The sequence below is a fragment of the Magnolia sinica genome, chromosome 12, assembly GCF_029962835.1.
Source record: "Magnolia sinica isolate HGM2019 chromosome 12, MsV1, whole genome shotgun sequence".
NCBI lineage: Eukaryota > Viridiplantae > Streptophyta > Magnoliopsida > Magnoliales > Magnoliaceae > Magnolia > Magnolia sinica.
The window spans coordinates 53,316,731-53,329,835 of NC_080584.1; the positions used below are offsets into that span (position 1 = coordinate 53,316,731).

Sequence of the window (13,105 nt, forward strand, 5' to 3'; positions counted from 1 at the left end):
TTAAAGTGGGCCACACCGGGCAAATCATTTGGCAGAGATATTCTACACTTGGTTTTACAGGCCCCACCATGATGATTATTAGAAATATACTTGAACCACTCGATGCCACAGTAAAATTTAGGCATGGGGCCTAAAAATAGGCCCATTCATGATTTAAGTGCACCATACTAAGGGAAACAATTTTTAGGGTGATCATTGTCAAATATAGTTTTTTTTTTTTTCAATGATGTGATCCATCTGAAACACCATGAATGGGTTGATTTTTAGGCCATCGGCCTAACATGATGACGCACCCCGTAGTCGGAATGGATCCTACATATACATCACAGTTGGGCCAACCAAGCTACCGACCCTCTTGCTGACACGCCAACCAACTGGTCATAAAAAGAAGTGTAACAGAAGGTAGTGGAATGGTAATTGTAATGATTAATGAGGTGGCTATTCGAAACATGTTCGAAGAAGGTACGGGAATGCAAATTCCATATTAATTAGGTAATTTTTTTTCTACACCCTTTTTGTAATAATAACACCATGACGCATGCCAACTGGGGCCTAAGATGAGGAGTTACATGATAATCCGACAGCATGTGACACCTAATAGAAAGACATTTAAAATGGTACATGTGGAACATACTAACTCAGGTAGATTGTTGAAACTACTCTAAATAAGTTAAAATATGAAAATCATATTGTTTGGACAATCCTAATTAACCTCTGATTCTTGGACGCATATTTTTTTAATTAAGACCATAGGATAATTTTCATTTTTGGCGGTGTAATCACTGCCCACCAATCTAATAATTGGAGTGCTTAGTAAAATTAAATTTTAGTTCATGATACATTTAGTTTGGATGGTTTACTTGAGTTACTTGTGTGCCACCTACGCAATTTCTAAATAGTTTACTACCTGCGTATCATCAGTCATACCGCCGAGTATGGGAGCATCTCTCATCCTAAAAATGGGAGAAGTTAGCAACTACAACTAGAGGATGGAATATCTAAATATAGAGAGATATTATGCATGTAAAACAAATGCAATACAAAGGAATGTGTGACATGCATGGCCCCTTCGGCTGCACTCATGACTATTAAAGTGCTAGTTGGGACCGTTCATCCAATAGACGCTAACATAAATAGTCAGTTTTTCAGAAATCACTTCAATATGATAAGCCTAACCCTTAGTTTGTGGTCCTTTCCCCATAAAATATCAACCTTTAGTACTTCTTAATTTTATCATCATTTAAGATCTTATTAATCAGATACCTAGGATAATTCATTTTGTGTAAGCTTGTAACCGTGGCCCAGCCACGACAGTCCAGATGTATCCCCTACCAACTGGATGCTAAGGGATGTCTCAACCGCACAATTCCGTTCCTCGTGGAATGGCAGGGATGGTGAGTTGTTAAAACCTTCAAAACTAAAAGAAGTTGGAGAGAGAGAGAGAGAGAGAGAGAGAGAGAGAGAGAGAGAGATGAGGACGTTCCAACACCCACTATATAAATACCCCATGCAAATGCTCTCATTCCATCCATTGAAAAAACCAAGTTGAGAAAATCATAATCCAAAAACATATTTCCCATTATTAGTGAAATGGGTTCGAAATCAAATCTTCAGACAGCCTGTTTGGTTTCTTGTTTGCGTGGGTGGCCGAAGTTGTCGCGCTAGCGAAAGTTTTCAATGTGAAGGATTTCGGTGCAATCGCAGACGGCAAAACAGACAACAACAATGTGAGCGTGCACATATAATGATATTGGATGCTCATGTGCAATGCACGTGCATCTCATTAGTACACACCATTGAAATTATTAATGTATTTGTATGTTTTGCAAGCGTTGTTGAATACATGGAAGCATGCATGTGCATGGGATGGTATGGGTAGGGTTGTGATTCCCAAATGGACATTCCTTGTGGGTTGAGTTGCATTCAAAGGGCCATGCGAGGGTGCTATTGTATTTCAGGGCGCTAGGGTGGTGAAGGCGCCTGGTCTTGAGAAGTTCGAATCAGACGGTTGGATAGAGTTCTAATACATTAACGACTTGATGGTCACAGGAGGTGGGACATTCGACGGTCAAGGAGCTTTAGCTTGGCCACACAATAAATGCCCCAAGATGAAGAAATGCAAGCTTTAATGCAAGCTTTACCAACGATAGGTTTTGTTATGGTTCCTGTCAAGAGACTGGGATGGCATGAAGATGACTAGCGAAAGGAATTCATGTCTTTTGTTTATTTTAATCACAACCACAGTCCTTATGATTCATGTTTGTGACAGATGCAACGATTCGTAGCATATCTTCGGTGAATAGCAAGTTCTTCCACATGAACATTGTGGGGTGTAAGAACTTGAAGCTCTAATCCATTAACGTCTCCGCACCTGGGGACAGCCCTAATACGGATGGTATCCACATAGGAGACTCAAGTGGGGTGAAGATCTCCCGTTCAGCAATAGGCACCGGCGACGATTGCATCTCCATTGGGCCCGACAGCTCCAATATCTCCATATCCAACATCTTATGTGGGCCAGGACACGGTATCAGCATCGGTAGCCTTGGAAAGTACCCGAACGAAGGAAATGTGGTGGGCGTGAATGTGAGGAACTGCACCATGACAGGGACCACCAACAGCCTAAGGATCAAGACATGGCAAGACTCTTCTATCTTGTTTGCATCCGATTTCACATTCAAGGATATAGTCATGAACAACGTCTATAACCCAATCATCATAGATCAAGAGTATTGCCCATATGCATCCTGCACCCAACAGGTACATCTTCGCTCACTCAGTACATTGGTTTATTGTTTACCACTTCAAAAAAAAATCTCTGGATCTTCCACAAAATTTTTATCTAATTCATATTACATTGGTTTGGCGTTCTATCCTTTAGACCACTTCGTGTGTTAAGATCAGCGACGTTAGCTTCACAAACATTCGGGGCAACTCCACGTCGCAGGTTGCGGTCAATCTTTTATGCAGCAAAGGCATGCCATGTCACAATGTGCGGCTCCACAACATCAACCTGGTCTACATTGGATTAGGGGGACCTGCCACATCCTCGTGTTCTAACATCAAGGGAACTTCTTCTGGCCCACAAAGCCCTCCTTCTTGCCTCTGATCCTCTTCACTTCTTCATATACATAGCTTTTCAACAATTAGAATGAAATGTATTTCATTTGTGTTTTATAGTTCACACATTCAAGAAAATGCATTATTCCCTCCCTCATTCATCTTTCTATGCGATTTTGGAAATTATACCACTAGAAAATCTATAGGATGTCACCGTAATATATGGAGAATGATGGATGTACCTAAGAGAGTAGCTAGCTTATACAAACTGCAAGTGAATTTTTAACTGGATAAATGATTTTCCTGTGTTTGATGGCACACTTGAGTCCGATGTGACCGCTTTAAGTGTACTCAGGCTTAGTCTGAGTCTGTGGGTGCCACAAGTCTTAAAGTAAGGGCTGACTCCGACCAATGTGGATGAGTCGGTCATCCCTGCTGCAAATTAGAGGGATATGTCCTCTATATATAAGATTGAAAAGAGCATCTCTACCATATATCAAAATTGGGGCAGCCATTGGTCGGGCCTAGGCTTGGATGCTTAAGCTTAGCCCAAGGGATGTGCCAATGCCTAAAGTATGGATCCGATGGTAGGGTAGGCTGGGCTAGGGCCAATGATGAATGGCTCAGCTTGGCTTACAGGCTTAATCCATTAAGTGGACCACCATCATAATGGCTTAAAACACTTCTTATTAGTTCCTATTGACGTGTACGTTTAGCATAAATATAATCAGTGGACAATTGAATTGAACACGACATAACTTAGCGCATGAAGATGAATGGTCACCATAACTTTGTTTGACCAAAGGGTTGAAATATTAAATCGTAAAGTGTTTTTGGGGTATCTTCCATGCAAGGGGAGCCCATCGAATAAAAGATTTTGGTCATTGTAAAAATACTCCAAATGCAACCGTTAGATTTTTGACGTACCTTATTAAAAGATAAATACTTTAATAATTCGCCAAAGCATGATTGATAATACCACTATAGTTAGAAATTACTTTCAAATTACATGCATGGTATAAAATAATTAAACTTAAACATTCCAAATTATCATCCTGAAATAGATGTGTCAGGACCGAAAATTTAACATTACCTTATCATGTGGCTATCATAGTGGTGGAGATTGACTACAGTCCTATTTCAACAAGAAATGTCCACAAATCGGCGGATAATATTTCTTTTTTAAAGTCTCATCTTGATGCTGTGATTTAAATGAAAGTTGGGTTGCACTAATTACTTAGTTTATTTTGAGTTATTGCATGCAGAATATACAATCTCTTGGTGACCTAGTGCCAATCATCAACCGTTATACGCCGCCAGAGTTTCAAATGACTCCCCCATTGCCATAGTGTTTCGGGAAAATGCCCTCATTCAACACTATAAAAGTTGGGCGTGGACATAGTGATACTTTGATATAATTCGATGACACATTGCCAAACTCCTGTACCGTGGCAGGTTTCCACCCCTCGATTGCATCCCTAAACTGATCTTAACCTTTTGTGTTTCCACTTCTACCATATAGAAGACATGTTCTTACAATCATGATTTGTTGATTATTGTGTCCTTTTGATCTTGGATTCAACTATGAGTCATTAGAAACATCCATCCTCATACTAACTCACCCATTCCAGAAACGTTTCTTAATATGACGAGGGAAGCATGGAACCCGAAATGTGAACGATTCAATCATCGTTTGAGATGCATGCCTGTGGTTGAAATTGACCTTGATACGTACTGCAATGTAGTAGGTGACATCATACATTATCAAAAAGAAAAGCACTAGTAGTCTAGGCTAGACTTGGACCAAAATGCTTTTCTAGTGGGTTAGGATAGGCCCAGGCTGGTTATATAACACTTGTGTCCGATCAAGAATCGGCTATCATTATCATTAGGGGTACCTCTTTACAAATGAATATTTGATAAATATGGATAAATGATTAAGGGTCCACCTGAAGTGCCTTTTCGATGGAAAGAATCTCCAAAGAAATCATCAATTAATGTGGGTGCAATGATAGAAGAGAAGAGATCATTGTCTTCTTTTAAAAAATAGCCCTTAAATATATAAGAAAAAAATCTTTAAAAATGAAAAATAAAATTAATATTATAGATGGAAGTATTGATTACAATGTATTGATGTGCTTAAATAAGTTAGAGAAATCCTAGATTCCTAAACTGACTAAAATTCAAAACTTTTTTAAATTAGTAAAATTACTAAAAATAATAAAAAAGATCGTTCAAACAAAACTCACTCTTGTCCATTTGTGAATTTAAACCCCATCCCCTGCACTCACTCTTGTCCATTTGTGAATCTAAACCATCCCTCATATTTCATACCCTTACGTGATCGTATCTTATTGCTGAGTTTCAATCCAAACGGTTAATAGTGCATCTACCGATCATCTAAAATTTCCATGGTGTAGATGTCCCTACCTTACCTAACTCTCCAGAAAATCTATTTGTGTGGGTCTAACAGTGATGAAAATTTAATCAATGCATTCTAAATCCAATTGAGCTATATACTTTCAATCCTAGCATCTAACTCCGAAGATCTACTGTCCATCAAATTTTCCATCATATTCATCGTATTAATTACCCGCCTAAAAATCAATCAAAGGCTATCATTTCGATCTATGAATGACCCCCAATAAATCTAATGGTTTACATTTCACATAGGAATATGTCTGAACCTATATTCAGAGCCCTTAAGCCATCTAGGAAGAATCCTATGCATTTTACCATTTCTAAAACAAAAAAGATCTGATGATCCTATGTACATCTTACATTGTGCACCTCACTCAGTAGAATCATCAGCCGACCATCGATCTGAAGGATTGACCGTTCATCTACACCTAAACACCTTAAGAACCCTGTGAAACCCTGATTTGCAATTTTGAAGGCAATCTGGCCGTTAATTTCAAATCCAATATCTTCTAATTGCTAGATTTAGAATAAGTGATTAACATCAACTTTTGACAATCTCAACTACTCAAAGGGTGGGCCACTAAGCACCACAATCCTTAATAAACTTATAGCTCAACCCCCCACCTTACACACATGTGAAGTAGCCTAATCGATGCACGTGCATACGAGTTTCAGAAACCATAGTTTCCCTTGACGTGGAAACAACATCTAAAAAGACTTATTCTTATTTTCCTATTTTAGAAGAATAATATACCTATCATTATATATATATATATATATATATATATATATATATATATATATATATATATGGATCTTTGAATCCTATAGATGAATTCTAATAAAGACCATAACATCGGTAATTTTATTTTCTTGCCACTTCTTTCAAAAATGTGCGACAGGCAGGAGAAATTTTGAATCAAAAATCCCAAAGATAATCAAAAAATCTAAATTATAGAGTTTGTAGGACCTATCGCCATCTCATAACACTGGGCTCCATTTGAAAGAACTAGTTTCAATGTTCAAAAGGCCATTTTCTCATAAACAATATGTGGCAACCCAAATAGTTCTCTCTCATGAACAACTGACCAAATCCCTCTAAAGCTTGGATTTCTCATGTCGGCAAGCTTCCCTAGACTAATTTAGACTATCCATATGCGACGGAATGGAGAGACAACCTGCAGGTGCAAATATGCCTTTGAGATGTGGCCATCTTCTTCACCAAGTGCCTAACATCGTGGAATCCTGTTTAATCATCAAACCAAGATTTCGTCCATTAAAAGCTCATTTGATGGACATCTGATGACTAAGTTTTCGCCAGAGCCATGCAACAATTGGAAGTGGATAATGCCATAAACACAATTATAAAAAGCACTAAATAAACATATAACCCACCCAACTCAATCCAAGTCCTCTCATAATTACTATTCCGGAGATCCTAAATAAGATAATCAAAACCCTTCACGAGGGTTGAAAGAGAAACATTGGCACGCTCCAAAAATCGAAACCTGAGTACGGTGACTATGATCCCGAGTTCTAGGGTGTGAACTAATATTTCATACATTCATTCATCACATACTCATTTAATTTATTAAATATTCAAACTAAACCATAATTAAATTATCCCAACCATAATAATTTAAATGTAAATTTTTTAGTAGGCTACAGGAATTCATAATCCAAATCATTTATTTCTACTAAATATCTCTCATAGCTCTACTTAAAATTCATTATAATTAAAAAAAAAAACTAGCATTAAAATCTAATAAAAGTAGCTATCCAAGTATTCTGTTCAACATTGAACAAGCTAGTCCAGACCCTGCTGGACGGTTAAGACCCAAGGCCTAGCCCGATCCAACCCTATCATGGAAAACATTTATTGAGACCGGGCCTAACCCAAATTTTGGTAAGATCTCTATTTACCACTTGAATTTTTTTAATTTGCCGTTGAGAAAGTAGGGCACACATACACAAAATAGACATTTCACAAGAACAAAGCTAACGGTCAATGTTAAAGATAAATCGATTGTCAAGTCAAAGGCTAAAAGAGGGTTTGGAGTAGGTTCATTTCAATTTGTAGGTGCAACATTTGCTTTTTTTAATACATCTTTAATACTGTGATTCTTTTATTAGTCTTTATAATAATTGTCTTTTTAGTCAAGATCATTGTGAAGTGCTCTATTTCCTTGGTCATGATTATAGTTAAGTTGGAAATATATAATCTCCGAAAAAGTCTTAAATCTATAAAGTAGAGTTTGTACTTTGGTACGAGCAAAGAAGAGTGTCTAACCTCTTCTTTCTCCACAATGAAACCCTCAATTAGGATCAACAGTTGCACACCAATCACAAAAATTATTCAAGTTAGAGGAGTTTTTTATTCCTTGGCTTATTATGGGCCTCCGTGTCTAGTTGACTATATATTGTGAAACCATCAATTAGTTGTGACTCTAGTTAAACCATGTCATCCATAATGTCATCTACATAGCATTCCTATCAATATAACTCTCTTACAAATACCCTCAATTTCTACCTACCCTTTCAATCAAGGTTGGGAGAAAAGCATTGATTTGTTCATAAGATAATTGTGTCCCTCGAGTGTCATTGCTTTAATAAAAGTATTAAAAACCAAAAACTAAATTGAATTTGAATTACTTCCACTAACTCAAGTGAAAAATAACACCCTACCTCTAGAAGCATGGGGTTTGAAACTTCTAAAAGTAGAATTGACTCAAGTTGATAGATCAAACTTTTTAAATACAACAAATTTGAACCACCTAAATGTCATATGTATTTAAAAAATACAAATAAAAGAAAATATAAAAGCAAAAGGTAATTTCACTTTGTTTTGTCTTTTATAAAACATTTAGTCTTATATCGGATGAAATATGGTACAGTAAATTAGTTTATAAGCCTGTAGACATCACATCCAAAATGAAATCCAAACTATTCTTCGATTTCAATATCAACTTCAAACGAAAGGGATGAACATGTGTCAAGGGGAAATACAGGTTAAATAAAATGCCTTGCAGGCAGGATTTAAAAATGTTGGTCCAATTAGATTGGCCAAACAAGGGGCTTGCCAACTTGATTTTGGCCTAATCAAAGTCCTTCGACTACCATGCAAAAAGTGACAAAACTCGTACACATGTACCTGGGGTACCATTTATAAAACGCAACACCCCATCATAGTAATAATAACCTCCCTAGGGTGGGCCCTATGCCAAAAGAAAAAGGCAAAGGTATGAGCCTTCACATGTGCCTAAGACGCCAGTTGAAGGTCTATATGAATCCCACCACAAGAAACCATTGGAGAGCAATGACAAAAGGTGGCGAGGGTTGTAATCTATCTGTGGAATCACTTGTATCAACTTGTGGGGATCTAGGGTTGTTGAGATTTGGTAGACAACTGCCAAAATGTTACCCGTTCTAGTCCAACAATCATAATAACGATTTTTATTTCCAACATAGGAAGCACACTCGGTCCAAGCCGAATAAGATACTAAACATGAAAGATTAGGGTTGGAATTAAGGACATTCGACCACTCCTTTTTATTAATAAATGGTGTTTGGTTTTCTTTTTTCCTTTTTATATTTTAAATCAATTCATGCTTCACCTTGCACATTCCAATGACATCGATAACATCCACACATGCTTATTATCTTCTTCTTCTTCTTTTTTCTCTCTTTTTTTGCTTTTTCTATATGGGGATCCCATTATCCTATACAATATGGCCCAATGTGGTGATACTAAAGTTCATTTGGATTTAAAAAATAGTGAAATCCTATAAAGTACAAATCGTGTGCAACAAAAATGGAAATAGGTGCCTAATCCCATCATTTTCCATAACCAAGGCCCTTATCTAGAATCTATGGTGCAAATCAACTATATGAGTCATGTAGGTTAAAAAGTCTAGCAATCTTTCAGTTCACGAGCGATTCTACAGTTTTTAACCAATCATGGATTTTGGAATGTATTTGATTGATGGTGACTCCAGTCAAATTATCTAATTGTAAAACACATCCTATGTCATGGCACAATTAAGGAAACAAAAACAATTCCAATTCATAGACCATAACCAAGAGAGGAGGAATCCTAGGCCTTAGCTCGTAGGAGCGTTCACAAAGCTTTTACCTTTCATAAACTTTTTGTGAAATGTAATATACTATGTCCATACTTGTATGTGTGCGAGCCTCACCTAATGGTAAACTAGCCCATAAACTAGTTAATAAGGAGGTTGCGCAATCAAATCAGGTTCTGATTGGCTTCGATGGGCCTCTTTGAGTTGACTCTTAATTGTCACTACTCGAAATTTGAGTACAAAGCATGCATCCCAAACCCAAGCTCCGTGTCATGACTTGTACACTAAGTGCACTTAATCAATTTAATGCATTTGCATAGAGGCATTAACCCGGTATTAATAATGTGGATTCCAAGCTCCATCCATTCGTAGTCACATACCCTATATCATAATTAACTTCCATTCATTCTCAACATCAATAAAGCATTAAAGAACCCACCCATTTAGGGTCTTATTCACATAAAATCTAATATTTGTAATTTTATGTCCAGCATTAACCAAAGCGAAAATATCAATATCATGTAAAACCAACACCGATCCAAGGACATGATACACTTGTCCTAAATATTCAAAAATAGATAAAATTTGATAATCAATCCAATGAAGCAATTTCTTATATATATATATATATATATATATATATATATATATATATATATATATATATATATATATATATATATATATATGCACGTATGTATGGAGTGTATTCGTTGGCTCAACCGCATCATCTTGTTCTTATATCATAGGTTTGTCCTTAATTACATCTGCACTATTTTTCATTAATAGAGCGTAAGCTGACCAAGCCTAGTGAGAACTCCCTGCATGGTTCATCACATTAAAATTAAAATAGTACAACCAATATTAGATGCACAATGTAACCATCAAGTCATGTAAATACAAGAAAATAATAGAATGCATCAAGTCATGTAAATGCATAAAATGTATGAATGCATCAAGTAATGTAAATGCATGAAATATATGAATGCTTCAAGTAGGATAATCGTCCACTTGTTGGAGTTGGATAACCGTCAACCCACATCTGCCATTTAAGTAGGTTTCCACCAGTTTACTAGGCATGGGCATGACCGGCATCCGCCGTTTGGGCAGATTTCCACCAGTTTGGTAAGCATGGTAAGGCTCACATTTGGAGAGGTCTTTAGGATAAATTTGACACGTAGTGTGCATACATGGAGTTAATGTTCGATTGCAATTACACAGTTGTACACAAATGTGTGTGTGTGTGTGTGTGTCTATATATATAATTGATATCCTAGATTAGAGGTAACACAGATTTCATGTGAATTAAAGAAATCAACAACAAGATAATTCTCAATTGAAACAAATTGAATCATATTTTCAGCAACCATTCAATCAAATAGTTTCAAATTAACCAATAAACAGGCATTAATTGAATATAATAGATACGTTAAAGTTATTTTAACTCTAAATGAGAGGGAACATGTTTGGATCACTCACTTGTAACTCCGTGATATATATTTCATTATATTAACCAAAATAGGATGAATTGAGAATCTATACTATAATATATAAGTGAAATTATTTTGTTGATCATATTAATTCATATGACGGGGTCGCATTTGATTAATCAGTTTTCAAATTAGGGTCTACAAAAAAGATTACTCATTGTTCAATTGAATTCCTTCAGATCCAACCCTTAACATAGGGTTTGTGATCACCACAACCTAGTATGAGACCCACTTGATCAAATCAAAGTGACTTCCTACCATCCAACGATACTAATATGGTATGGACATGCATAATTTATTCGAATGTATAATTATAATGGGTTTATCAATCCAAATTTTCAATTTTCGTATCAACATAGTTGTTTAGTTATTTGTCGATCAGATCGACCACACTATCAATTGAATTGACTCAAATCGATGACTTGTCAATCAATCAAAGGTTGAATCGAATGTCTCCGAACTTGATTCAGTTTTGATGAACCGAATTAAATACATTTTTTTTAGAATCCAATTATTCGTATTGGTCAGATCTAAACTGACCATTGGCCCTCTCATGTTCAATTAAGAGAGAGGTCCAGCTTGATTTGAAACTCTCACGGCCCACATTACTCAAAATCACATGATTTGATAATATTCATTGTCTGATCAATGCAGCCCGCCAGACGGTCAAATCGATCTGATATTTAGGATATTGGTGTACTTCGATCCTAAAAATTGGATGGACCATCTAGATCAGATCTCACATATTCGGTGACCCGATGAGGTATACAATATATGATGTGTTATCCCTCATCGTTAATCTATATGGTCCATCTGACGATCACGTAAATTTGATTCTTGAGATTCCTACGCATTTCTACCTCGAAAAACAGATGAATAGTGTGGATCTAATTTCATAGGTCATTATGGGCCCACACAATTCTCTAAGCTAATTTGCAAAAGCGATTGCACAGATGACTGATGTCTCTTTACTATATGTAACAAATAGATTGATGCAATGAATATGTAGACAATCTAACCTGTTCATTGCATAGATCAGACAAAATAAGCTTAGATTATAACAAAATGAACTAGAACGGTAGGATTGCCAACCAAGATCAAGCCTCGGGTCTGATAAACCACCCCAAACCCGGCTTAATACCGGCCAAGCCCTAAGACATGTTGCGGCTACCCGGCGCATTGACAGCCCTGACTCTCTGGCGAGTTATTCGGATCTTTCACGTGTATAAAAATTATACACGTGGCATGCATTAACTCAAAATAAACCAATTAAATGGTAGAAGTCCCTATTGTTAGGGTACATCCCAAAATCAGATTGGTTGAATAATGCTAATCTCTGGTTTGTGGACACCTGTATGTACAAATAGGACCATTGGAGATTTTCATTTTTAACCATGTAATCAATATCCACCGATCCAACAGCCAGATAACCAAATAAGGTTAGTTATTCATTATTATACATATCTAAACAGGGGCATGTAACTTAGTTTTGTTTCATTTATTTATATTCCACGTATACAATTTCTAAGTGCTTGCGTATCATCCTTCACGCTCAACCCGAGTATCAAAGTTTTTTCTCGTCTCTCGTTAAGGTACGTGTGGTTAAGGATACGCATGCGAGAATATTAAAAGTTCCATATAAAGCGGAAAACGGGTGGAGCGTCTCGAGCTAAACGGGAAAGGAGGCAGGAAAGGTGGTCCGCGTGAGCAGCCTAAAATAATAAACCTCACCATCACGGTATCCACCGTTGTGGCCACCTGTATGTTGGGACGTCACATCCTATCAGACAATCTTAACCATCCAATCAACGGCCGTAAACATTTTATATACACCAACTTGATGTTATGTTGCGTTCAACGGCTCAGCCGCTTCAGGTCCAATCCTTTGCCAAGGTAGGCCCATCCTATGGACTGTTCTGATTTATCCACGTGCTAACGAACCGGGCAACAGATGAGTGAGTCTTGCTAGGCCATGATCGCAGCCAGACCAGGTCCAACCTAACGTGCCCGCTCCAGACCGTTTATGTAATGGGTCAGACAGGGGCTATCAGTGGG

General features: G+C 37.1%; 1 pseudogene; it reads left to right on the plus strand.

Moving 5' to 3' along the window:
* The first annotated feature begins 410 nt into the window (after positions 1-410).
* On the plus strand, positions 411-3,109 carry LOC131220063 (exopolygalacturonase-like; annotated as a pseudogene).
* Positions 3,110-13,105: the final 9,996 nt, after the last annotated feature.